The 27940-nt window shown below is 40.4% G+C and overlaps 1 protein-coding gene and 1 long non-coding RNA gene across 2 annotated transcripts in view; one reads left to right on the plus strand and one right to left on the minus strand.

Moving 5' to 3' along the window:
• The window catches only part of ROR1 (receptor tyrosine kinase like orphan receptor 1), a 403384-nt gene that overhangs the window by 353004 nt on the left and 22440 nt on the right, over positions 1 to 27940 (minus strand). The gene's annotated exons all lie outside the window — the stretch shown is intronic.
• Positions 6301 to 27392, plus strand: LOC116563910. Its single transcript, XR_004274629.1, has 3 exons — positions 6301 to 6313; positions 6557 to 6559; positions 27312 to 27392. It is a non-coding gene; the product is annotated as an uncharacterized LOC116563910 (long non-coding RNA).

Below are 27940 nucleotides of genomic sequence, written 5' to 3' on the forward strand. Positions count from 1 at the left end.
TAATATGACACTATTAAAAATTTGGCTTTCAAGTAATATTTTTACCAGTTATATTGAGGTATAATTCACATAACATTCACCCATTTAGTGTAGAGTTCAATAATTTTAGTAAATATATACAGTCATGCAATCACCACATTTGACTTTTAGAACATTTCCATCATCCCCAAAAGTTCTGCTGCTCCAGGAAGTGACTGTTAACCATTCCCACCTTGCCTGAGGCAAACACTGATCTGCTTTCTGTCTCTAATTTTTTGCCTTTTCCAGAAATGTAATGTACATACAATCACATAATATGTGGTCTTTTGTGCTTGACTTCTTTCACTTAGCATAACGTTTTTGAGGTTTATCCATGTTGTAGCCTATCTGTATTTTGCTCCTTTTAATTACTAAATAGTATTCTATTCCACATTTCATTTATCCATTCACCAGTTGATGAATCTTTGGTTTGTTTCTATTTTTTAGCTATTGGTTTGTTTCTATTTTTTAGCTATTGGTTTGTTTCTATTTTTTAGCTATTATAAACATTGCTGCTTTGAATATCTGCAGACATATCTTTGTGTGGGCATGTGTTTTCATTTCTTTTGGATAAATACCTAGGACTGGAGCTCCTGGGTCACATGCTAAGTTTAATTTTTAAAGAAACTGCCAAATTGTTGTCCAACGTGGCTGCACCATCTCAGATTCTTACCAGAAATGGATGAGGATTTCAGTTTCTCTACATCCTTACCAATGTTTGGTTGTGTTAGTTGTTTTCTTAATTATAGCCATTCTGTGGGTAGGTAGTGGTATGTTATTGTGGTTTGAGTTTATATTCAAATATTCGACAACACTGAGAAATATTTACCACATACTATTAAGAGAAATAAAGCAGAATTCAACATAGTTTAAAAAGAAGGACCTTATATATATGTGAGCCCTACACATATATGAAGACTGAAAAAAAGCACATGAAAATATTGACAAAGGATAGGAAAGCATTTTTTTCTTTGCTTATAACTGTAAAATTTTTATGAGTAAATATGTAACAAAAATATTTTTAGAAGTTTAAAATATTGTTAAAACACTAATAATTATGCATTGCCAGTCATTAAGAGGTAGGATACATGTCCAAGCCTCAGCTAAGCTCATTTCTATCATTCATTTATGAATCATCCATTCCGGGGTTGTTTGTAGCAAATTTGCAAAACCAGATTCGCTTCTCACAGCCTCAAAGCATGCCTCTGAGACCTCACCCCAGGGATCAGCAAAGGGCAAACCCCAGGCCAACCAGCTCACTGTCTATTTTCATATGGCCTACAAACTTAAGAATGGTTTTTAAATTTTTAAACGACTGGGGGGAAAAAAATCAAAAGACAAATAATATTTTGTGACACATGAAAGCTGTAAAAAATTCAAATTTTACTTCTATATATAAGTTTTTATTGGAGCACAGCCATGCTCATTTGTTTACAAATTATCTATGGCTGCTTTCCTGCTGTTAGATTTGAGTGAAACAGTTGCAACAGAGTCTACAATGGCCTGCAAAGCCTGAATTCGTTACTATCTGGACCTTTACAGAAAATTTTGTTGATTTCTGTCCACCCAACCCTGATGGGTGCACAGAAAAGGCAAGATCAGTTCCATTATCCAAAAAAAAAACACTCATTAGGAGAAAAAAACTTCTTGGATTAGTTGCTCATTGTATTAATTAATATTAATATGTATTTTCTTAAAAGGTAAGATTTGGACTGGATGTGGGGCTCATGCCTATAATTCCAACATTTTGGGAGGCTGAGGTGAGAGGCTTGCCTGAAGCCAGGAGTTCAGGACCAGCCTGCGAAACATACCAAGAACTCTCATCTCCACAAAAAATAAAACTAGCTGGGTGTGGTGGTATGCACTTTTAGTCCCAGCTACTCAGGAAGGTGAGGCAGGAAGATCACTTGGGCCCAGAAGTCTGAGGTTACAGTGAGCTATGATAACACCACTGCAATCCAGTCTGTGACAGAGTGAGAGCCTATTTCTTAAAAAAAAAAAAAAAGGAAAAGAAAGAAAGAAAAGAAAAATATTTGTAGTAGACAGCAGCAATATCAAAAAAACTTTCAAAGCACTATCTTAAATTATAAATCTTGTATCTATTAGGTCCTCAGTACTCATTGAACAAATCGACATATTGATCAATGGATGGATGGGTGAGTGGGTAGATGGGAGGATTCAACATTTACTGAGAGCTAACTGTGGACTAAATGCTATGGCAAGTCCCACCATGGGTTGGGAGGGGCCAAGGAAAGAAAATCTGTCCTTAAAAAGTCTCTGAGTAAGAAAATGGATATAAACCAGTAACTCACAAAAGAAGAAATACAAATGATAAAAAAAGATTTTTAACATCACTGGTAATCAAAAGTATATTAATTTAAATAGCAATAATATTCCCTTTTTTAACCCAGAAAACTGAGTATTTTTTAAAATGACAATACATGGTGTCAGTATACCTAAAAAAAAAAACACTTTATTTCCATAGAACACAGATAGAGGGATACATTTCTGTAACCTTTATGGTAGGCACAATGATTGTGTAGATCAAAAGACTCTACCTTTGACTCAGTAATTCCACTTCTAAGGATTATTGCCAAGAAAATAATCACGGATATGCACAAAAATTAACAGATAATCACAGCATTGTTTATACTAAAGAAAAAGAGAGAAAAGGAGGAAAAAAAATCTAATGCCCAACAATTCAAAAATGGGGATTAAGAAAACTATGATGCAATCACACACAATGGTAAATTGTGTGATGATTAAAAATTGATGATTTGAGAACACTGTATTTTGATATGGAAAGCTGTTCACAATAACACTGATAAGTGGAAGGGAAGCAAGGTATAAAATCAACTTGCAAGAGAATTAAACTCATTTTTTAAAATCGATATTTACATTTAAAAATTTTCTAATGATATAAGCTTAAATAAAAATAATTGTCTCAATTATTTCTTTTTATATCTTTGCTCTTTTATTTTCTATAATAAACACATCATATGTTTAGTTTTTTAAATAATAAAAAGAATTAAAGATATCCTAATAAAATGGAGGACTTCAGGATGCTCACCAACTAGAATAAAGGAATAAAATCATTCATTCATTAATAATTAGTTGATTAATTAATGCAAGCTCTTATACTTGTTCAACAAATGTCTATTTCACATCTATGTGCCAGACACTGTTACATATACGATGGCTTCATCAGCAAACAAAATAGACAAATCACTGCCTTCACGGAGATTCCATTCTAGTGTTTCACATGTCTCATAATCTCTGAACTCCCACATCAGCAAGCACAATGCTGGGCACATGGGACAGTCCTGCGTTTGAAGTTAATGTTGGTTCATTTCCTAACAAAAGAATTCATAATGGCGAGCTTCCCAGTATATTTACTAAATGCTTTTATCATCACAAGAAAATGTCTGCACCAAATACAGCTTTTCATGAAGCTGTCCAGGGTGCAGAGTAGAGTAAACCTAGAATACCAAAATCCTGTATGTGAACACAGGTTTCTGAGGCAATTCTGACTCAGTCCCCAGCCACTTGAGGAGAGGGGGGAATTGTCAGATAATATTTCATGAATAGCTGGGCTTAAGTTACTTGAACCAGCTGGGACTTTTCTTAAGCTACATTTTCCTCCGGCCAAAATATCCTCACGGCTGAAGCTGCCTGTTCAGTGTCACGCCACAGAGAAATGGGTCTTTCTGTTTTCCTCATAACTGCAGTCGCTGCTTCTTTTTCAGGCTAGGGAAACCCACGGACCTGGTATTCTGCTTATGTAATAACTGGTTCCCTGCTGAGGTAAGCCACTAAGAGACCTGCACTCCATTTCAGAAGACAAATTTTTCTCCTTTTGGGCCAAAGTCATTCATAAAGTATTGACTCAAAATAAGTACACAGGGGTGCTCTCAGTTTCCCAGAAGTCCTGAATCACTAACATGTCAACTCACTATGATTTTCTTCCAAATGCAGCAATGAAAAGTTTTGGCAGTTTCCAGTGGATACCAAATCCTATCAACCATCAACAATTGCAAGGGTCTTTGAAATTAATGCCATCATAGGACTGTCAGGGAGAAGTTGCTGAAAACCGAAGAGGGAGGCAAGAGGGTGGACTCATTCTGTGTTCAAATCTCACCACCAGTACTTCCTCCCTGGGTGAACCTGGGAGGCAAGGAACTTGACTTTCTGAAGCTCATCAATAAACTAAAGATAATGATAGCATGGCTAAATCTGAGAATTATGCAGAGCACCTTGCATTAATTGAGGTACAATGTGAATACTTAATTCACCAGTAGTTCTAGTGCTTCCTCCCCACAGCATAATCTTGAGAATAAATAGACTGTTGGTATGGAAAGTGAACATAAAGTCCTTCCCTTCTCCTTGCTCCCAGGAGCTCCTTGTGGAGCACTAGCAAGCACAGCTTGTTAAATAGAAGCCTGTAACAGAGATAAGTAACCCACTACAATTGCCAGAAGGGCTTAGGTGTCAGAGATTTGAATTCAAGTCCCAACTCTGCCACTTCCTAGCTCTACTACCTCACACAGGTTACTGAACTTCTCCATTCCTCATCTGTTTCCCCATCTGCACAACAGCAATAAAAACAATACTTATCTCTAAGGCTCGTTATAAGGATGATATGAGAAAAGGACTTTTAAAGTCCTAACACTATCACTACACAACCACTCCAGGCAGGGGGATGCATGCAGAACCTTACCTGACCTTTGAATTTTACTGTCAAGCCTTGGTATGCTCATTCTTGTATCCACATGTTCCCCAAGGCCATAAAAGAACTAATTCCAGCTAAACTCAAAATTTACATCAAACCTGAATCTGCACAGAGCAGAAATGACTGCAAGGTAGCAGAGAAAAAAGAGAAGGCAAAATTTACTTTTTTCAGGTGCTAGACTAGAATTTCAGTTCTACTGGGGCATTTGCCTTTTCCTAATCTCCCAAGAGTCCTTCGTAAACTAAAAGCAAAACAAAACAAACAATGAAAGCCTTCTACAGTACAATCACAACCTCACTTTCCAAAGTCCATGTTACTGAACACTGTTCTTTGTGGCCTGCAGCAGTACAGGGGGATAGATTTCATGAAACAGCCAAACAAGTGTATTAGAAAATGCTGCCAGATTGCAGGGGTTGCAAGCAGGGCAGGGAGTGCCACCAGCCTCATGACGTGCCTTATAGAGATCACTGAAACATTACAATGGCTTCCAACGTGTCACCCCGCTTAGCAATTCCACCCTTGGTCCTCGCCAACTTGCACTTCAACCAAAATGATATCTGATATTTTGACACCTTATCAATGACGTTTTACTGAACAAGTTGGAACTTTTGGCTCAACAAGTTCACCACCTTTGTTTTATTAAAGGAAAGAGGAGTTTTGAGTTTCAACCATGCTTCTTGATGCCTGCAAAGTATTCCGTGGTAATATTTGTAAAAATCTTTCAGAACTGGACCATTTCATGTATCCAAATCCTACTTAGGTCTCAAGGTGTACCTGAGTTTCCCCATTTCCTAATTCTAAGAGATATCTTTTATTGCCAACTACTATGTTAGGAGATTTACATACATTATGTAAATTTTATCCTCACAATAAGACTATGGTGCAGGTATTAATAACCCCACTTTATGATGAAAACTTGATGATCAAAGAGGCTAATTTGTACAGCTACTGAGTGACAGAACTGGTATTTGAAGGCAACTTTAAGTTCCAGGCATTTTTTATTCCTCCAGCCAACTATTTCAATCAACAGGTTTTTTTTTTTTCTCTCTCTACTGCCTTTCTGTAGCAATTCCTACCTATGCCACGTCCTCAGTTTTCGGCAGCATCCTCTTCATGGGCTCCTGAAGAATATTACATTTCTAATGGAAAGAACTCTATCCATACCTTTTTCCATCTCCCTCACAACAGTAACTGCTGCAAGGATGTCAAGAGTTTAAGAAACTTACCTGACCTGCTCAAGATCACACTCAGCAATGAAGCAGGTTTAAGCATAAATATGCCATAAAGCACCGTTGTTTTTCAAGTTTTACCCCTTACAAAAGGTATGTACCTGCTCTCATTAGTCAGTGTCTACAGAAACCACCTTCTTCCCAGGAAGAAAAGATGTCATTTGTGTAGGTCTAAGGAGGCCATAGATGATCCTACCATAAAAAGAAAACAACATTAACCAACTGATGATCCAAAGGTAGTGTTTGGATTTTCTTCTAAGCTGGAGAAGAAGATGTGAATCAGTCATGAGAAACCAAAAGCCACAGAAACTTTCTATGACATTGGGGAGAGCAGAACGTCTCCCCATTCCCTGGAGACTGTCTGATGAGGATCCTCAGAGGAATGAGGTCTAGTCCCAGACAATCTTCAGAAGGTTCTGGTAGCCTTCAATTTCTGGGGCTTTAGCAATTTTACCTTATTAGTGGTAACCTTCTAGGACCTCACATTGAGACCCTGGAATATAAGCATAGGGAAGCATAATTTAAAATGCAGAGAAATCACACCACAGTCTCTATATACCAGTCTCAAATCCCAGCTCAGAAAGTCAAACTCTCTAGGCTGTTTACTCATCTGTAAATTGGGAATGTTGAAAGGATCAATGAGATAAGATTACTAACACAGTCAGCACGTGCCTGGTGCATAGAAGACAATATAAATAATAGGTTACGCCTTATCTATTCACCATCAGCCTCATCACCATTATTTCTGTCAAATCCTTTCTACAACAGACCTAAGGAGGGGGAAAATGCCCATTTGGGGCTTTACCTAAACATAAGAGCAATTTTCTCTTTTTCTTAAAAAGAAGATTGTTGTAAGCATAGACTTTCCCTCTGGTTTTATGACTTACTTCCCATCAGGCTACTGCCATCAATCAAAGGTATTGAAGGGCAGAGGGAAAAGATATTCTAACAAATATAAACAGATCTTGGAAGATAGATAAATAGATAAAGTAAATAGAATAAAACAGCAATAGTAGAATCTAGGTGGTGTTCAACTTTTCAATCTGTGTGACATTTTTCATGATACAATATTCATAGAAAAAAATACATTTCTATACTCATTCTACCAAAGAGACAACATTGAAGGACCCCTGCTAAAGAAAAACAGAGCTAATCTGGTAAGAAGGCTCTAGAAATAATTTCCCAAGATTCATGTTAGGCAAACTTTAAAACTTTTTTGAAAACTCAGACCCTTTCCTTCCCCAGGCCCTTATTAGGGTATACACAGAAAGAGAATCTTTCCAAGCAGCAGAACTGGGTTCTAACCCCAGCTCAGATACTCACTGGCTACAGATACTTTAATCTCTTTTCATCTCAGTAATTTCATCCTCAAAATAGCAATAATAATACATATCTCACAGCGATACTGTAAAGACTGGACATGTGTATATAAAGTGCTTCACTGATAACAGAGCCTCTGTAAATGCCCACCATTATAACATTTCAGTTACTGCAGCGGTCTCTGTAGAGGCACTCTGCATTTCTCTATGGGCTTCGGAGGTGGGCTTCTCCCATGAGCAATACTGCCAAGAGGGAGGAAGGCGGAGGAAGCATGGGGCCTCAGACCAGGACATCTCACAAACCAGCCACCCCTGACCTCCAAAGCTCCCAGACTCTAGAGCAAAATAACCCAAACAAATGAAATTGAGACAAGAAATTGGAATTCTGCCCTCCTTCTAACCCTTCTCTTGAGGGAGTCCCAATAAATGCACTTTGATTTTGATTAGAAAGCTCTGTTGTGCTTCCCTGCACCCTTGCTGTCCCCCATGCCCCATCCTAAACAGGGATGGCCTCTTATTAAAGACAATTGTGCTTTAATCTATGTACCAGAGCATGCTAATGATACTGTACTCAGTTTTAGTCTTTCGCCAAAGAGCAAACAGTGCCAATATTTTGTAGACTTCCAACAGGAAATTAAATAACTGCCCTGCTGGAAATATGAACCAATTTATGGTAGTCAAACTTGAATCTTCCAAAACACTGGCATGGTTTATGCATATCAAGCACTAGGAACAAACATTTGAGGACGGAGATGGGGAAAATTTTAAGTTAAAGCTCAACAACGTCTTCAAGAGAGACTTTGAAAATAGTTCTTTCTCTCCCTTTGCCCTGGCTATACACTTCTTGTAGATAAGAGACCACAGGGCGTTGACATCATGCTGCCCTGGGAAATATGAACTGCTGAAACCTCAGGCAGGGCAGCATTACAGCCACAAATTCAAAAGCACAAGCAGGCAGGAAACACAAAACTCCAGTTTCCTCCCAGAAGACACATTCCACATTCTACCCACGATGTTATAAAATACATATTTAGAAGGCATCCTATAACAGTAAAGCTTTCCTCTTATACGTACAGAGAAGGGTAAGGCTTTGAAAACTTTCTCTTAGAGCCTTCTCTTTGTTAAGCTCAGTGAGGTCAGGAACCATGTCTATCTTTCCCCTCTGTTGCAGTCCAGTGCCCAGCACAGTGCCTGGCACACAATAGGCACTCAGTAAAGAGAGCTCCTTCTATTATGATTATCACCACCACTTGCTGTGCAATTACCAGGGGTGCGGAACATTCCAGGATGACAGCTGAGAAAACACACCCCTGCCATCCACACAGACCTGTGTTAGAAAGCATCAAGGAAAATACCTACTATCGATTGGGCATCTGCAAGGTACTAAACAAGATACAAGGGGTTTTTGTTACATGACCACATGCAATCCTTACAACAAAGCCCATAAAACAGGTGCTCTTATTCTCATCTTGCAAATGAAGACACGGCTACTCAAGGAGGCTTCATAAGGTTCGTAAGACAAAGGCAGCACTTGAACCTGTCTCTTCTCCCTCAAAAACCTCAAGGTTTGTATCATTAGCCCATATACTGCAGACAAAGAAACTGAGGCCAAAGAAACCCATGCTGGTAAAACTCATTAAATCACTCTATTAGTACATTTTGACACTGCTGATAAAGACATAACCAAGACTGGAAAGAAAAAAGAGGTTTAATGGACTTACAGTTCCAAATGGCTAAGGAGGCCTCACAATTATGGCAGAAGGCAAAGAGGAACAAGTCACATCTTACAGGGATGGCAGCAGGCAAAGAGAGAGCTTGTGCAGGGAAACTCACATTTTTAAAACCATTGTATCTCATGAGACTTATTCACTGTCACGAGAACAGCACGGGAAAGAACCCCCCTCACCCCGCCATGATTCTGTTATCTCCCACCTGGTCCCTCCCACAACACGTGGGAGTTATGGGAGCTACAAGATGAGATTTGGGTGGGGACACAGAGCCAAACCAAATCAATCACTCTCCTCAGACTACGCCTTCTGAATCTAACTGAAGGCCCACTCTCCTTCAAGGGGCTGGTAAACACATTTCTCTGGTGATGGAACTGGTTTAAATGATTATATGAGCTAAAGGGTGAGAAGACTGTCTAGCGGCCACCAGTGGGCATAGAGCAAATGTTTGGTTGCTGTTAAAATAACGAATAAAGTGCAGCCTGTGGCCAGCTTCCAAGAGGGACTGCCGCTGTGGGTTCTACATGATCCCAAGATGAGTCATTGCTCTCTTCTGGTCACAGATGATGTGGCAGCCCCACTACCTCGGGCAGGTGACTGCAATGCATTTCCCCAATCCCTCCTAGGGTCCAGTTGAGGAATTCCCAAGAAGTTTTCCAAATGGGCAGGTCCCCCACCCCAGGACTGTCTGTGTTAGCAGGTCCTGGGCAGGACCTGGGTATATATAACTCGTGGCAGTTCCTCACGTGATTCCATACTCACCCCTGAATAAGAATGACTGGGATGGGGTCTCTCAAATTCATCCACACTATCAGAAAACCTCCCGCAGATCCATCATCACCACAGAGGATAGCCCTGAAGTCACCACACCAACTGATACAGTAAGTTCAGAAAAGGAATTGTTTTGAAAGGTTAAAGCATTTCACTACTGAAGGTGGTAATAATATTATTATTATTAGTTTCATCTTCATGCACAAGGAAGTATATTATTAGACCCAAATATTCTCCTTGTTTTCTTTCATGAATACTCAGGGGAAAAAAAAAAAAAAAAGAAAAAAGGAAAAGGAAAAAAAAAAATCCAGTCCTGTGTTTCACAGCACGTTAGTATATAAGGGTAGGCATTCTTTCCTTAATACAAAATTATAGTCCACCACCCAGAAACAAAAAGACAACCGAACTTCAAAAACAACAGAATTGCTTATCCCAAAATGTATATTTGAAGACTTAATGCTCTCAGATTAGCGTAATTACTGGTATCCCTCTGGTTCTGCTTTTCTCCATATCCAAAAAGTCTTCATCACTCGGAGACTCTCACCAACATTAATTAAAGAAATGGGCAAAACTCTAGAATGACCTGGGGGAACTAGGACTGCTGAGGGTCAGGTAGTCTCAGGCTAGCCAAAAGACCAACCACAAATCATAGTGCATTTGCAAAAACAAACACAGTCAGTAATAATACTCCAGTGCCCTTTTTTCCAAAGAGATCAAAGCTATAGGCAAAAAGTGAAGGCAATTCAGTGAAAGGAAAAGGACTGGCAGGAGAGAACTGGGCAAAGTAGATTCAAACTCCTAGAGGAATAGGAGGGAATTGAGGGGAATAGAGACACTCCACCAGAAGTACTAAGAGGCTATGAAAAGCACTGGCCACTGTCCTGGTCCCTTAGGCCAGGGGTCCCCTTCTGGTCCATGGCTTGTTAGGTACCTGGCTGTAGAGCAGGAGGTGAGCTGTGGGCAAGCGATTGAAGCTTCATCTGTGTTTATAGCTGCTCCCCATCACCTGCATTACCACCTGAGCTCCACCTCCTGTCAGTCCAGTGGTGGCATTAGATTCTCATAACAGCGAACCCTATTGTGAACTGTGCACGCAAGGGATATAGTTGTGTGCTCCTTATGAGAATCTAATGCCTGATGATCTGTCACTATCTCCCATCACCACCAGATGGGTCCATCTAGTTGAAGGAAAACAAGCTCAGGGCTCCCACTGATTCTACATTATGGTGTGTTATGTAATTATTTCATTATATATTGCAATGTAATAATAAGAGAAATAAAGTACACAATAAACGTAATGTGCTTGAATCATCTGCAAACCACCACCTGCTCCCCTGTCTGTGGAAGAAGTGTCTTCCATAAAACTGGTTCCTGGTGCTAGAAAGGTTGGGGACCGCTGCCATAGGCAGCCTGAATAGCCACATTAAAAGGGCTGCCTGAAATCATATGCAACACATCAAGAAAGGAGTATGTGCAAGAGCTGAGGAAGCTGCTTTAACGGGTTGCTCCGGTCTAAGATTTTGATGAATGACTTTACTTTTCTGGTTGCCCGAGGGCACAGAAGGTGCCCATGTCTCTCTAGAGTTCCAGGTCAACTTCTTCCATGGAAACAAAAAAAGAAGGGCATTTCTGACCCTGGCCTGATTCAAGCAGGCCCCAGAGCAGCTGCCTGACTCCCAAAAGCTAAAATGTTCACCGAAACTATTTGGGTTTGCTACCTCAGTCATCCAAAACAGCATGCAAAATAATAGGTCAGATGTAAAACCCAAAGGAGATAATCAACTAATCAGCAACAAAAGAAGCAGATGGAGGAAAATTCCGATTCAGAGCCACATGGACTGTGCAAGTTTCACTGAAAAGCTAAAAGCATGTGAGTTTATACCAACCCACAGACTGGCAACTAAGCAGGAAGAAAAAACAGCTCATGACCTTATGTGAATATATCTTTCAGAGTGAAAGAAACAAATATGACTTCTATCTAAAGCAATAAATATGTTTTCCTTTGTCTTTGTTGGACTTTTTCTACCCTCAATTTAAATGTGGGTCTAAATCAACGCCCTGAGACAGTCCATCTGATCATCGTGCTAGTTTTCAATGGACCATTCACTCAGCCACAAAGCTTTGGGGGCCACAGACTGTCCATCAGCATAACTCCACAAATGTTTATTATCTACTCACTGCCAGCCCTTGTGCTAGGTAGGCACCACAGGGGGTACAAAGAAGTGGGCAGGGCACCAGTGCTCTTCTAGTGCTTACACTCTAATAGGTAAGGGCACACATACACACGAAACCAACTATACTGGAAGGCAGTATGTGTGAAATGCTAGAAGGTAGTCATTCATTCATTCAATATTTATTGAATGTCTGCTCTGTCCTAGGTTCCCAGTTCCGCGTAATGTGTGGAATTAGTGGAAGGTTTCTGGGAGAAGGCAGCATTTAAACATGTATTACCACTACATACACCATTGCTAAACAAATGAAAATTCTCCAACTCCCTAAAGCTTACCTATATTGTATTTCCCAAGGAAAACATGCTCCCCCATTTAGTTTTCTCCATAAAGCACACTGAGCTGAGCCTTAAGGAAGATAATTTTTTCAAATGCACTTCTAATGATAAGTAATTTCACAGTTTTCTAAATCACATAAATGGTTTAAAAGATTTGATAACCAACCCTTTTTTTTCAAAACATTTTATTGTTTCTATCTTGAAGACCCCTCTCCAAAATTGCTATCTGCCTCTTTTATTTAAAAAGGGGGCAGGAAGCAGCTAACAGCACTCAGAAGCAATGGGACATGGTGGGAAGGCTTTAGAAACAGACACGCTGGGGTTGGACTCTGTGCTCAATCCCTTACCAGCTCTGTGACCTCAGCAAGTAACCTAGTCTCTCTGGGCTCAGCTCCTTCATCTATAAACTAGGATCAATAATTCCTCCCTCACAGTGGGCGGCTATGAGGACTAAATGAGGTAATAAAAATAAAGCTCTTAATAAAGTGCTCAAGACATATAAAGCTTCATAGATGGTAGTTATATTTTTAATAGCATTTTAAACATTCGAAGCTGTATTAATGGGAAATAATCCTGTTAAGTACTGCCTGTTTCATAGGCAGCACTGTTCCTAGTTTATGTAAAGGGAAACTGGAACCCGAAGTATGTCATAAAAATTTTGTTGTCAAATTACACACTTATTCAACAAATTCTGATTTCCTGCCCATTCATCCATCCATCCATTCATTCATTCATTCAATCAATCAAAACTTACTGAATACCTTCAATATCCCCAACTCTCCTGGAGTTTATCATCTAGGACATGGGTTAGCAAAATGCTTCTATAAAGGGCTAGCTAGTAAATATTTTCACCTTTGCAGGCCACATGGTCTCTGGTACAACTACTCAACTCTGACTGGCAGCATGGAAGCACAGACAATACGTAGTAAATGTGTGTGGATGAATGTGTTCTAACAAAGCTTTATTTATAAAAACAGGCCCCAGGCCAGATTTGGCCTGCAGGCCTTAGCCAACTCCTGATATAAAAACCTCTGGTTTTATTTCCCGAAAGCCTTCGTTAGCTTATTCGACTTGATTCCAACCTGGACCTAAGGAGACAGAGCCCAAGATGGAGCAGCTCTTCTTCTCATGCCCACTGCCTGAGCCACCCAGACCTTTCTAAATCATATGCCACTCACGAGTATACAGGAAAACTCAAAACAGGCCAGAAAGGCGAGTGGAACCACAGTGTCATAAGAAACACTGAGTCTCTGAATGTTTTTACAGTGCAGATCAGGAGACTGAGGCCCAGAAAAAAGAAGTGCCATTCCATGTTTACCAGGGAACTAGCAGAACCATACTTCCAGCTAACCACACCTCCAGTTCCAAAGACAGGGGTCCTTTCCGCTACATCTCAGTGTAGAAAGGAGAAGAAAAAAGGTGGACTGAGGGGTTTCCCGATAAGGTCTATCAAAATCAGCTGCCCATAGAAGCCTGAAATGTTTTGGCACAAGGACAGGCTACTAGTCTTTCCTTTACCATATGTGATTTTTGACAACTCACTCCCCTGACGAAACACAAAATTTTGATCTCAAAAGTAACCTAAACAGCTGGACCAATTTCTCATAATCAGTTGCTATGTGAGAATTTTAGGAGCACTGATCATTAACTCCTCTACAAACAGGGGCTGTACAGCACAGGCAGCTCAGCTCCTGGATGCTCCGAGGCCGCCCTTTTCAGGCATAGCCCCAAACTGTGTGAAGAATGTTCCTTTCTCTGTGGGTACAGCCTACTTTAAAGGAAAAGGTGCTCAGAGCACACAGTTATGAACAGATGAGTATGAACTTAACATTTTGCCACTCTCCCTACTCTACATTCACCCAAGTTAAAGCAAATTATATGTTAACCTCAATCCCACAGTTTTCTACAGATGGTCAGGTCTGTACCCTCTCAGTACTTCCTGTCTCTCTTAGAGTCAGTTTCCAGGCAAAATTCAGGTCTCTGCTGTCCCTCCAGAACCTGGGAGAGACCAGATAGTCCATGTGAATTCCTGGGGTCCATATTTGGGAGTTCTGGCCTTTTTGGCAAGCACGTCTTTCTTTATCATTTGTAGTTATTTTCCTACAGAGAAGTTATTTCCTTCCTAAAAGATTAAGTTTAGTTCTGTAGACTAGCAAGCATATCGTGCCATTTGTGATCCAGTATTATTTCCCAAAATAGCCTCCATGGACTTCCCAAAACCCTTGTTCCAGCTAAATGAGCCATCCCCCAGAGGTATCATCTGTTTCACACCTCCATGCCTTTGGACACATGGATACCTCCAACTGCTGTGCCCTTTCCTCCCTTCCTCCTGGCAATCACCTTCAAGATCCTTCAGTATCCAGTTCAGATACCATCTTTTCTGTGAAGCCTTCTCTAATGTCCTTAGGACAGTAAATCAGTTCCTTTTCTCCAAAGCCATAAGCTTTTATACCACTTATGGCATTACATTACATTATTTAGATTATATGTGTGGGTCCCCCTACTGCCTAGCAGTTCTTTAAAGGCTGAAGTGTGTCTATTCATCTCCAGAACTCAACACTTGTTCTGGACACATAGTTAAGTAAAGAAATGATACGTGCCTTCTACCACAATGTGATTCCCCAATGCACATAAGAGATTCAGGGCTAGACAACTTGGAAGCCGTCAACAAAAAAGAGGAAAGAGAACACTTTAGAATGTTCTCAAAAATATCTTTTGCCTCCTCTAGCTGTTTCCCAAGAAGCAACATTCCTCCCCCAAATCAACCCAAAGGCTTTGTGACCAAACCCATTCATCTGCTGATAATTTACCAAGATCTACCAACACACCTATAAAATGAACATATGCACTAAATTCTCAAAATGGGTTTCTTGTTTCTTATTTGAATATATTTTTCCTGAGCAGGACAATGTTTTCCTTCCCCTACACAAACACCTGGCCTTTAAACTCCATTGAACCTGGGCACGCTGCCTGCATCCAGCCTGCTCATTGCGTTGGAATCCAAGGGTTAGCGACTTAAACCACTGATGAGTTTACTTTGTTTTATGAAATTTCTCTGGTAAAAGGAGTTCCGCAGAATTGAATTCCATGTACCTTCTTTGCCAACATCTCAGTGCTTCTTTGATCTTCTTGTATGCCTTGCTCTAAGAAAATCCAAAACCTAAAATGCTAAATGTCCAACGTATTCTTGACTTTGGAAAGGTGTGGAAGATGATTTTTGTTTACAAAGATTTTCTTACACAGATATTTTCAGGATCCCATACCCACTGCTTGAAGTGATGTACATTCATAAGCAACTTTCTTTCTTTCTTTAATAAAAAGGAGAAACATTCATTTATTAAAACTTGGTCTTTCCTTGGTTTCTCTGCTTAGATGCCACACTGAAAATAGACTCAGGTTCGCTTAAGCATCTTCCCTAGACACAGATAAGGACAATGCTTCAACTCTAGGCTTCTTTGAAACTCTCCATTCCCCAGACTAATAAGTACAACATATATGTGATACACAAGATGCTAATTTAAACGCAATCTGGAAGCAGATTATGTATTTCAGACCCACGGTACTGAAATCTCTTTAGCAACTAAATACAGAGGTTCCAGGTGCCTCCTATTGCTCTTCCAGGGAAACTTTCTGTCTTGTTCTCCCACTTTGTTCCTAATACTCATCAGAGACATTCTGTATGGCATTCATTACCCTGGGGGACACTCATCGGTTTACCTCTCCCACTCCCTCTTGATGGCAGAGAGCTCATTTATGGGAACCCTGATACCCAGCATTGTTGGTGCACAGAAGTATTTAAGTATTTTCTGAGGGTTTCTGACTGCCCTGATACCACCTTTTCCATATCACCTACAGCCTATGGGATTGCCATGCCTTGCCTGGAATTGGCTATGGCCCCAAAGAAAGTATTTAAGACACTGAAGTACCAGGTGGCCTCAGCATCAACATCCATCCCTTTGTAGTCAGTTCCAAATGGCCAAGTGGTGTTACAAGATGACTATATCTAGCGCCAAGGTTCACGCTGATAATTATCTATTCTTTTGAAAACGTCTTGTCTTCCCAAAATCTGGTTCAACTAGGATAAGAAGCACATCTCTTCTTGGCAATACTCAAATTAGGTGGCTTACATTCTTTAAAAATTAATCAATCAAAACGAATTTTCCTATATGTGGCTGCTGACAGGTACTATACATTGTGGTTCACTCATTCCTCCTTTTTCCTACCCCTTTCCCGCCTTCTTCATCTACAGTGACTGGAAAATAAAACTCACATCCACAGCCTCCTTGCAGCTTGAGAGACCCACATGACACATTTCTGACCAATGAAATACAAGTGAAAGTCACTTGGGAAACTTCCTTTCTCAATATAAATGTGCACACTGACCACTACTAAAGCTGCACAATAAGCAGGGCACAGTGGGTCACACCTGTAATCCCTGCACTTTGGGAGGCCAAGGCAGGCAGATAACGAGGTCAGGAGTTTGTGACCATCCTGGCCAACATGGCGAAACCTCATTTCTACCAAAAATACAAAAATTAATCAGGCATGGTGGCGTGTGCCTGTAATCCCAGCTACTCTGGAGGCTGAGGCAGGAAAATCACTTGAACCCGGGAGGCGGATGTTGCAGTGAACTGAGATCGCGCCACTGCACTCCAGTCTGGTGACAGAGCTAGACTCCATCTCAGAAAAAAAAAAGCTGCACAATGATAAGGGAAGGCAGAAATTCATTCATCCATTTAACAGACATTTACCAATACCTACTGAATTGATCAGGATACAGACTAGGTAGCTATAACAAGTGGTTTTGTACCCTAAGGTAGAAAAGTTTAAACAAGATAGAAGTATATTTGTCTCTCACGTAAACGTTATCTTACAAATAAAAACAGTTCAGTTATTCAGTCTAGGGTCATGACGACAGCGCAGTGAGGACAAGGACCCAGACTCCTTCCATTTTGTTGCTCTGCCGTCACAAAAGTGTGACCTTTATTCATACGGTCGAAGATGGCTCACCTGTGCTCTAGCCCAATAGAAGAAGAAAAATCAGTTGGCCCATGGCTTTCCTTTTAAAGTACAACCTGAAAGTTACAATTATCACCTCTGTTCATGTCTCTTTGACCAGAACCTCACATGACCATATTCAGCTGCAAGGAAGGCTGGCAAATGTACCCAGGTGAAGTTCCTAATAGGAGGAGGAGAAAAAGGAAGAAAGAGAGGAAGAGAAGGAGTTGGAGGAAGAGGAAGAAAGAGAAGGAGAGGGAAAACTACTATTAATACTATTACCACAACTACTACTAACAATAATAATAATATTGGGAAGAACAAGTAGCAGCCTCTGCCACACTTCAATATGCCAGGTACAGTGCTGGATAGAGATGAATAAATCTCAGTCCCTCCCCGCAAGAAGCTCAGAGTTACTATTATGAGCTGAAAAGTGTCCATGCATCTTTGTATCTCCAGAGACCAGCACAGATCCCTGATCCCTGCACTCTATTTAGCAAATATTGACATCAGTCAGTAGCAATAATAAATATCACCCCAGGACCAATATGCACCTCATACTGAACTGTAACTTGAGAAGCCACCATGCGTAGGGCATCATCCCTGCCTTCAGGAATGCCCGGTCTACACAAGGAGACAAGATGGGACTTATGTATGGAAAGATTATGTAACAAAAAGTTGCAAAGCCCTGTGCCAAGTGAGGGAAAGCTCTCTAAAGCCTAGGACAGCCAGAAATGGCTCTGGATGAGGAAGAATGACATCACTTTGCTCATGAAGGCAGGTCAGATCTTAGATGAGACGCTAGGATAGGTGAAGGCAGGGCAATGAAAAGACTAAAGCTAGCACAGACTCAGCACATGTGAGAGCCCTGCTTCACCCACCTGAGTGGCAGAAGGCATTGTCCCCTTCTCTCATCAGGCAGAAACTGTCCTAGGTAATCCCAGCACACAGCAGCTGCTCCCCACAGAGAGACAGGCACTGAACCTTGATTTCCCAAACACAAGCCAGCCACCCCCACCTTGCCCATCATTAGTAATTTCATGGTCCCAGTTAAAACAGCATTTCCGTAAAGCAATTTTCCCAGAAGTGGCAGAAGGGCAGAGATTAGCTGCAGGTTGCCATGGAGAGTCTCAGAAGACCATCTGTCCTGGCTGGTTTAGACTTTCATCTCCCTCAAGGTTATTTCTTAGGGTCAGATGCTCTCAAAGTCCTTCCCAGTTGTAAGACTCTAAGAAACTAAATTAGAACCATGAGATCTAAAACCTCCTAGGACAAAACTGAGGAACACCTTGATCACATTAAGAAAGAAATCATTTATGCAAAGAACTCAGTACAGTGCCTGAAAAATAATAGACCCCCAGAAAAGAGTTGTTATTGTAATTGTATTAGTTTTTTTTTTGTCTTAATTATATTCATATCCCATCACAATCCAGAGAGATTCTAAATGGCTTATGATACAACAAACAATATAGTAACAAGAATTTTTAAGTCAGGGCCTATGAATCTGTCAAGACAAGGAAAGAAAACTTGAAAAACAGTAGAAAGATACAAAGGTCACAATATTCTAAAATGGAAACTAACCCTGAGGCACAAATTTTCCTTGAGTTTCCTTGAGGCCAAAGTAAAAACAAAAACAAAACACTAAATTATTTACAAAATGTAAATGGTCTGACAGGCACAAAATAGTTAACAACAAAACCCCAGGACGTCAGTTCAGAATTCTGCAGAGCAGTACCCTTGTTCCAGGGGACTTGTCCAGGCAGTGTAACAAGTTAGGTGAAAGTCAGGGCACAGGAGAGGGGTCCATGGATAATAAACTAAGGAATTACTGAACTCAACAAAGTGAAACCGATGTCTCTGTTGCTGGACTTTTCCAAAACTTTAATGTGCTCATTATAAATCTCCAAAAGGGCAATAAAAATATGTCTTACACAGCCAAGGAGCATTTTTATTTACTTTTTGAGACAGAGTCTTGCTTTGCTGCCCAGGCTTGAGTGTAGCAGTACAATTATAGCACACTGCAGCCTCGAACTCCTGGGCTCAAGAAGTCCTCCCACCTCAGCCTTCCTAGTAGCTGGGACTACAGGTGCATTCCACTGCACCAGGCTAATTTTTTAAATACATTTTAGAGACAGGATCTTGCTATGTTGCCCAGGTTAGTCATGAACTCCTGGCCTTAAGAGATCCTCCTGCTGCCACCTCCCAAAGTGGCTGGGATTACAGGCATGAGCCACCATACTTGGCCTGTAATGAAGCATCTTATACTTTGGCATGCTTGGATCCCAAGTGGATAAATGGACAGTTACCACTATAATTCTATTCTTATCATGACAAGAGATGTCAAACTACTACTCTTTAAAAAACACATCATCTTTTTGTGCTTTTTAAAAATAAGAACAGAGTTCTGCATCATCCCCTCCTTCCTCTCTTACTCTGGCTAGCTTCACTCCAGGTGATGCATTATAAGCAATCATTTAAAAACTGCATTATACTTTTTTAAAGTGCATTTTATACTTTCACAGATTTTCCACCTTGTTCTTTCTGTTGTCTACATGTTTCCAGAGGTAGGAAGGATCTATATTAACACCTCCATTTTAAAAGGATGAGAAAACAAAACCCACAGAGGCTGAGCTTCAAGGTCACACTGAGCCAGCGGCTGAGCTCGTCCTGGGGTACAGTACAAGCTTCCCGACTTCGGGCTACACCCTTGGCCAAGCCTGTCCCTCTCCCTCCTGGGTCCTTCCCCTCCAGGATCAGGTGCTGCTTTTATCTTATTGTGTGTCTGCAGGTGGGTGGCAATGCTGCTGACTCTTTTTTTTTTGGCTCCATTTGGGCCCTCTTCTTTCATCCATTAATTAAATCATGCACTTTTCTTACAGGAGAGCAGAATCTTCAAAAGAGGAAAAGGAACCCTCCCTCTCAATGCATTCAGGGATTAAAGTTCATCTGGCTATGAAATGCTCACCAGGGACTAAATGCATTACTGAGAGGCAACTGCTGAAAGCCAGTGACACATTAATATGAAAATGTGAAGAGCAAGCGACAAGATCTCAGACTCTAGCATTCCCAAGGTGGGGTCAAACAGCCCAATGGCACCTCAGGGAACACTCTGATTCAGGGGCCTAGAGATAGCATCCTCTGCTGCAGTGACCTTAGCAAGAAACTGGAACATGAATGCCGTTGGGAAGGTTGGCTATAGGGGTGCCTTCTTATTTTGGGGAGAGTTTGCGGCTAGGCCACAACCATTTCCTTCTGTACTGAGGTGAGCCCAGCCCCAAGCTTGTAGAAAAAGCAGCCCTGCACATGTATACCTGTGTAACAAACCTGCACATTCTGCACATGTATCCTAGAACTTAAAGTATAAGAAGAAACAAAGACATGAAGAAACAAGGAAGAAGGGGAGGGGAGGGGAGGAGAGGGGAGGAGAGGGGACAGGAGGGAGAAAGGCAGGAAGGCAAAAAATAAAATAAAATAAAAAGCAGCCTTGAACAGATGTCCACCCTCATCCTCATTCATACATCTTCATTGGGGTTCTTCACTGCAGAGTTCTAGGAATGAGGCTTTATAAATAATAGAACATCGTTCAAGCACCAGGCTTTTTTTAAATTTGAAATAATTATAGATTCGGAGGAAGTTGCAAAATAATTATAGATATATAATTTATTTCTAAAAATAAATATAGAAGTTGCAAAAATAATTATAGATTCAGAGGAAGTTGCACAGAGAGGTCTCATGAACCCGCCATCCAGTTTTGCCCTCTGGTAACATCTTCTATAACACTAATACAACAGAAACATCAGGAAATTGATACATCCACAAGTCTTAGTCAGATTGGACCAGTCTGATATACACTCATGTGTGTTTGTGTGTGTGTTCTGTGCAATTTTATCACACAGAAGTTCGTGTAACCACCATTATAATCACCATACAGGACTGTTCCACCACCACGGAGCTGCCTCATGATCCTTCTTGATAGCCACAGGCATCCCCCTCCCAGGACACCCCCTCCTGCATCCCTAACCCTGGCAACCATTAATCTGTTCTCTATTTCTTTAATCTTGTAATTTGGGGAATGTATTATAAATAGAACCTTTACAGATTACTCAGCACAATCTCAAAAGGGTACATTTTTTTAATGTCTCGTAATTTTTACCCAGTAAAACTTTATTTTCACTGAGTTTTGCTGAGTCTTTGTTCCCTCAGCATAATTCCCTTTGGACCCATCCAAGTTGTTGAGTGCATCAATAGTTCATTTCTTTTTATTGTGAAGTATTCCATGGCATGGATGCAGCACAGTTTGTTTAACCATTTATCCACTGAAGGGCATTTGGTTTGCTTCTAGATTTTGGCTATTACAAGCAAGCCTGCCATGAACAATCCTATATAGGCTTTTGTGTGGACATAAGTTTTCATTTTTGGGGGGCAAATGTCCAGGAGTACAATTGCTGGGCCGTATTTCAAACCTTTTTTTAAAATGTTTTTGATGGACAGTGTTCTAAAAACATATTTCGTACCATACTTGGCCCTCTTAAATACAATGGAGATAGTTTAATCTTATTTTTAATTATGTGGAGTCGTTATTAGGAGCCACTGAAATCTGTAGAACTATTTGTCTCAAAATTAAATGGCCCCAAAGTATTAGAGGCTTGGAGCTTAAAGTATTCATATGCCTGTGTTTGTGACAATATTCTCCTCAAAGTCCAGAGGTGTGTTTTTCAATATATGTGGCAAGTAAGCACCTGAAATATGGCCAGTCTGGGCTGCGCTGTGCTGTATACAGTAACAGACACACCTGATTTTAAAGACTTAGTACAAAAAGAAGAGTTCAAAATATCACAGTAAGAATTGCATAAGGATTGTATGTTGAAATGATGATATTTTGGACTTACTTGGTTAAAGAAGATATATAATTAATTTTGTTTCTTTTTTCTTTTGTAATGTGCCTAAAGGAAAATTTCCAATTACATATGTAGCTCAAATTATAATTTTATTGGACAGTGCCGGTCCAGAGGAGTTTTGTCCCCATTTGCTTGCAGGTTGCTAGATGTGATTAATGTCTAGCATTGACATATGCAGCATGTTACTGTTACTGATATGCCTGTGATGGTGACATGATGTTATAAGAAAATCATAAATATCTAAATAAAACCAAAGTCTCATTACCGCTTTCAAAACAGCATGAAAAGAGGCAACAGAGAAGAGTAGGTAGAGATCTGGCTTAAGACTGAAAAACCTGAACTCTGATTACAACATATCATCAAGGAAATTACTTATTCATATTCACACAATTCAACTTCTACAAACCTCCCTCAATTTCCCAACTCTAAATTCTTGCTTTGCTTATTTCATGAGTGTTGTAAAAATTAAATGACATGATCAATTTGAAAGTACTTTGAGAACTATAAAGTAGCATGCAAATAAACAAATACAGAAGTTTTTTTAACCAACCTCCACTTAACTAACTCACTAGATGTGTCAGGGCTCTCAACTTCCTCTATAGAGTACCCCACCTGAGGTCCAAGGATGCTCCATGGACACTCCTGGACAAGTTGTGCACTATTCCCACCTCTTGAGTCCCATTCTGATAAGATTCAGGAGGGTCTGATCCCAAAGCTCGTTATATAGTTTCAGTTATATAATTTTTTAGAAATTTTGCTCTTTACAGAATTTAAATCAATGAAACGAGTAAGAGGAGTTGTTGCTTCTAGGAAAATTAAGTTCAATTATTTGGAAAGTGAAATAAAAATACTCCCCCCACCACAAAATAATTACCACTGTGTTAACTCTAAGATAAGAATAAACACATGGGGGGGGGCGTTATGCACATCTAAAATAATTCTTCATGTAGAGTGCTTTACCTGTGTCTTTAAGTTTCTAATCCACTTTAAAGAAAACAAAGCTGGATACCACAGAAGACGTATTACAGGTGTGGATGTGAAAGAAGACAGCGCCCTCCAAACATCAGACTCAGCTCAAAGGAAAAGCTACAAGATTAAATGAATGTACAGCTAGGCAGTTAAAGTGAGATAAAATCATTAATTTCATTTCTTCACTATTTCCTCACTCCCTGTTTTTACTAACCTTTTTCATAACTGTTTAATGAGTTCTAGATAAAAGGGCTACTTAATCACTAATATCAGAATAAAGGGGAGGAGGCAACCTCAAAAATGAAATATAAAAAAAAATGAGATACAAGTGATTCAGTGGTGGTTAAAAAATACATGATACCCAGCTGGGCATGGCGGCTCACACCTGTAATCTCAGCACTTTGGGAGACTGAGGCAGGAGGATCACTTGAGGTCAGGAATTCAAGACTAGCCTGGCCAACATGGTGAAACCCGTCTCTACTAAAAATACTAGCCAGGCGTGGTAGTGCATGCCTCTAATCCCAGCTACTGGGAGGTGGAAGCTGGAGGTGGAAGCTGCAGGGAGCTGAGATCATGCAACTGCACTTCAGCCCGGGCAGCAGAGCAAGACTCCATCTCAAAACAAAACAAAATGATGCCCATAAATACAGCCACATAACATGTCCATGTTAAAAGTAGAAGATTCAAAAACAGGTTAAAATGAGAGTTCAAAAGCTATTGAATCTTTAAGGAGCACTCATTAAATCATACAAATGACATAAAGTTGATGCAAAATTACAACACTGTAATGATGATAATACAGCAATTCTCCCATCATAATAAATAACTGAACCATCTGCACCAGGGCTCAGATAAAATAACAAAATCAGCAACAAGTAATATTTTAAGCTCCTACTATATGCCAAGAGCATTGTATTATTTCATTTAATCTTCACCAAAAAAAACTAAAATAAACCTAGGAAAATACACAACATGTACTTTTTGTAGATGAAAAACATCTGGGATTAAAAAGGTTAATTAATATCCCCACAGTGGTAACTCTGAGATTCAAGGTCAGTCAAGCTTCACCATGCTACATCCTAGAATTACTAAAATCCAGACTATCGAGCCTCAAAATTCAGGAAGTCCTCAGATTTTCTCATCAGAGCAGCGCGTCTCAGATGTTAATGTGCAGATGAATCACCTGAGGATCTTGATAAACTGCAGTGTCTGATTCAGTAAGTCTGAGGTGCATCTGAGATTCTGCGTTTCCAACAAGCTCCCAGGTAATGTGGATGTTGCCGGTCCTCACACCTCCTGTCCTATAGCACATCCAATCACTGTCTGTCTCAGAGGGCCTGATTTCCTCCCAGTGGCAGAAGCCACTCAGAATATCATTACCCTTTCTGCCTCCCCAGCTCCTAATCCTCAGCAGTTTCCTACACCCAGGACAGGACCAACTCTGCTGATGCCTAGTGGATAAGAGCTCCAGGCATCACATCTTTTAAGGGCCTGCTCCGTGCCAGGCACAGGAGCACCAAGAAGAATAAGAAAAAGACCCACACTTCTTAGGGATTTTAATCTCCAATACAGAACCTTCTCCTGAAAATATGCCATTATAATCAATTCACAAACATGTGGTAATTTCATAGGTAACAGCAAAATCACTTTAAAAGGGTTGGCACTGTCATTAGAAGATCTTAAGGAGTTGACACTCTTCATTCACATTTTCAACATCCATAAGGAGAAACATGAAAGCAAAAATGGACCCAGGGTAACCCTGGGACTCAGTCTTCCTAAGTCAAACCTTCTCATCTGTCAATGAAGCACCCCCGTCTTTGAGTCTGGCTGTCTGCCCATCTCCTAAGCTGAGGAAAGGAAAATATTCACAAGCCTGCCTTCATTACTAGGGGAAATGTTAGCTCCTGCTTTTAATTAAGCATTTATACTGATTTTTTTCTTTGACCATAAAAGAGATCCAACTGCATATTTTCTAAATGATCCATACAGATCTAATAAACAATGTTTTTCCAGTAAAAAGGCAGTTCCCACTGTCTCCCTTGCCTGCCATAAAAACTTGAGCTTTCCAATATTCATTGATTGGACAAACATTTAATGAGTGTCTCTTTGATTTGTGCCAGGCTAAACGTGCTGAACACTAAAGATACGCATGAGAATGAAACACCATTCCTCCTCACCCAGATCTCACAGTCTAGAGAGAGGGACAAACACATAAACAAATAATCCCAAAAGAGTGACAGTAGCTGTTTAAAAACAAAACAAAACAAAAACAGGAGAGGAAAAACTGGGTGTTTTTTTCCTCCCCCTGAGTCAAATGCAAAACCATAATCCATTTCCAATTTGAAGGAACTAAGAGCTATAAACAAATGGGAAAAAAGCAGAATTACACAATATTCCTGAAATACACTGTGGTTAGCAACCAACCATACAGACACTATGACAGGCACACTCCTGGGCACTCAAGTGATAACATGGAATTCTATTGCCAAGGAGGTCAGTGGCTTTGGGGAACAAGACACAGCTACTATTGGAGAAGTTTTTAAACACTGTTGAGAGAAGTCAGGCAATGTAGACCATAGCTAGATCATGATGAGCTTTGATCCTCCATGGGCCATGGCAATGTGGAGCCATTGAAGATTCTTTTGAGGAAGGGAAATGACACAATTTAAGTTGTTTGTATATCAACTTTATAATTAGAAAAGTGACTCAAAACCTACTATGTGCCAGTCACTATTATTCCAAGGGCTTTACATGTATTATCTCTAATTTTCCTAACAGCTTCTCAAGGTAGACATGACCATCCTTTACAGAAGAAGCAATTGAGACTCAGAAACATTAAGCAAATGTGTCGAAGGTTACATGGCTAATAAATGATGAAGCTAGGGAAGTAAATCCGGCTGGTTGAATTAATAAAAGAAGAGGTTACTGGCAGGGAAATTAACGTTAAGGTACCTGAATAGCCAAGATGTAAAGTATAGTGGTGACACCAAAAATAGCAAAGTTTATACTGCATCTCACATAATGCTTCATCTGTTTTTTCAAAGTAGTCCAGAGAGGGTTCACTGTAGAGCAGCAATAAAGTAAATAGCCACAATGTGTTAAGTGATTACCATGCGCTGGGTACTATGTGTGATCAGGGTGGGGATGCAAAGGAGACATGCAGAGGCAGTCAGTGATTTGTCTATAAAAACAAGGCAAAGTGATGGGTGAGCAAGACAACAAACCACCCTGCTTTCCTCCTCCCTATGGCAGCGGACCGCATGCCGCCTGGCTCAAGCCCATGCATAATACTAGGGGTCAGGTCTGTGACCTCTTCCTCCTCTCCAAAAAGTGCAACCCCCACTGACTTGTTCCTCAGAGGCTCTTGGTCCTGTTCTAGATTATTCTAACCAAGAGTGCCTTACTTAAGTTGATGGGCCCAGTGCAAAATAAAAAAGTGGGGCCTCTTGTTGAAAATAATATGAAGAATTCCAATTTCCCCACAGTGCATTAAATCAACCACAGGGCTCCAATGCGGATGGTCTGTGCAGTTGCACAGGTTGCATACCTATGAAGCTGGCTCTGATTCTCAACCCGTTCCTGCTTCTCTAGATTGGTAACAACTGTATGCAAAGTGAAAAGATGCCTGACTGATATTTAGAAAATGTCTGTTCCATTCAAGTCTTCAGGATCAGAAGACCTACTGCCAAAAAGATAGCTTCTTGGCTCCATGACAGCTGGCATGGCATGGGCTCATAAGATGCAGAATGCAGCCTCTCAAAGGGCCAACTTTCTCCCTTCCCAGCATATGGCTTCCAATGATTAGGTGGTGCAGTATTCCGTGAAAAGAAATTTGGTGGTCTGCCCTCTCACGGGTTATCCTTAAGATAGAGAACATGGAAAAAAAAGATCAAACTACAATCAGTCCTGCTTTAAAAAACAACAAAAGTGACCCTAAATTTAGCATGTGAAGCTTGGCAATAATGATAACCAAAACAAACATTATTCAAGTATTTATCAATTGCCAGTAACTATGCTAAATCCTTTTTAAAGATATATATAGTCCTCACAGCAACCTGAGATACAATATTCAAACCTATGTTCATTTGCTTTCATAGAAGGGCTTGTTTCACTTGTTCAAACAGAGCTGAATTTCAGGTGGAGGGAGCAAACCCTACTAATTGACCTTGGGCAAGCTCCCTTCCCTGGCTGGGTTGGATATGCTAGCCTGTTAATGGAGTTTGTGGTCTGCATGCTTTTGAAGTCCTCTGGACTCTGAGAGTCTGTGACTCCAAGAGAAGGAACTCAGGAAATTTCATGCCTTTCCAATCAGCCTTCCCATACATGCTATTCCAGGGCACCAGAGAGACAAACCACAAAATCGAGAACAGCAGAAAAAAGCTGGCCCCATAGCCAGGACACTGGGGTTCTAGCCCTGGATCCACCAATTACTTGTAGGATGACTCAGAGCAAGTCACTTCACCATTCTGAGCCTCAGTTTCCTTATCCATAAATTAATTAACAGATGCCCAAAGTCCTGCCCTGCAAGGCACAGTGCCTGGCACCTAGAAAGTTCTCAGCATGTGTTAGTTATTATCATCATCGTTACAATTATGCCCTCTTCCAATGGTTCCCACCAGTTTCAAGTAAGACAGACCCCATTTAATGCAAAAATGAACTACAGACCTCTTCCCATCTAACTGGTTTAACATTTAGTATCAATTAATTAGAAAAATGTAGAACATCAAAAAAATCACTATGAATTTTCATTCAATTCATCAAAGCACTTTCACATAC

This window comes from Sapajus apella, unplaced genomic scaffold, assembly GCF_009761245.1.
Source record: "Sapajus apella isolate SASKATOON/1434 unplaced genomic scaffold, GSC_monkey_1.0 scaffold36, whole genome shotgun sequence".
Lineage (NCBI taxonomy): Eukaryota > Metazoa > Chordata > Mammalia > Primates > Cebidae > Sapajus > Sapajus apella.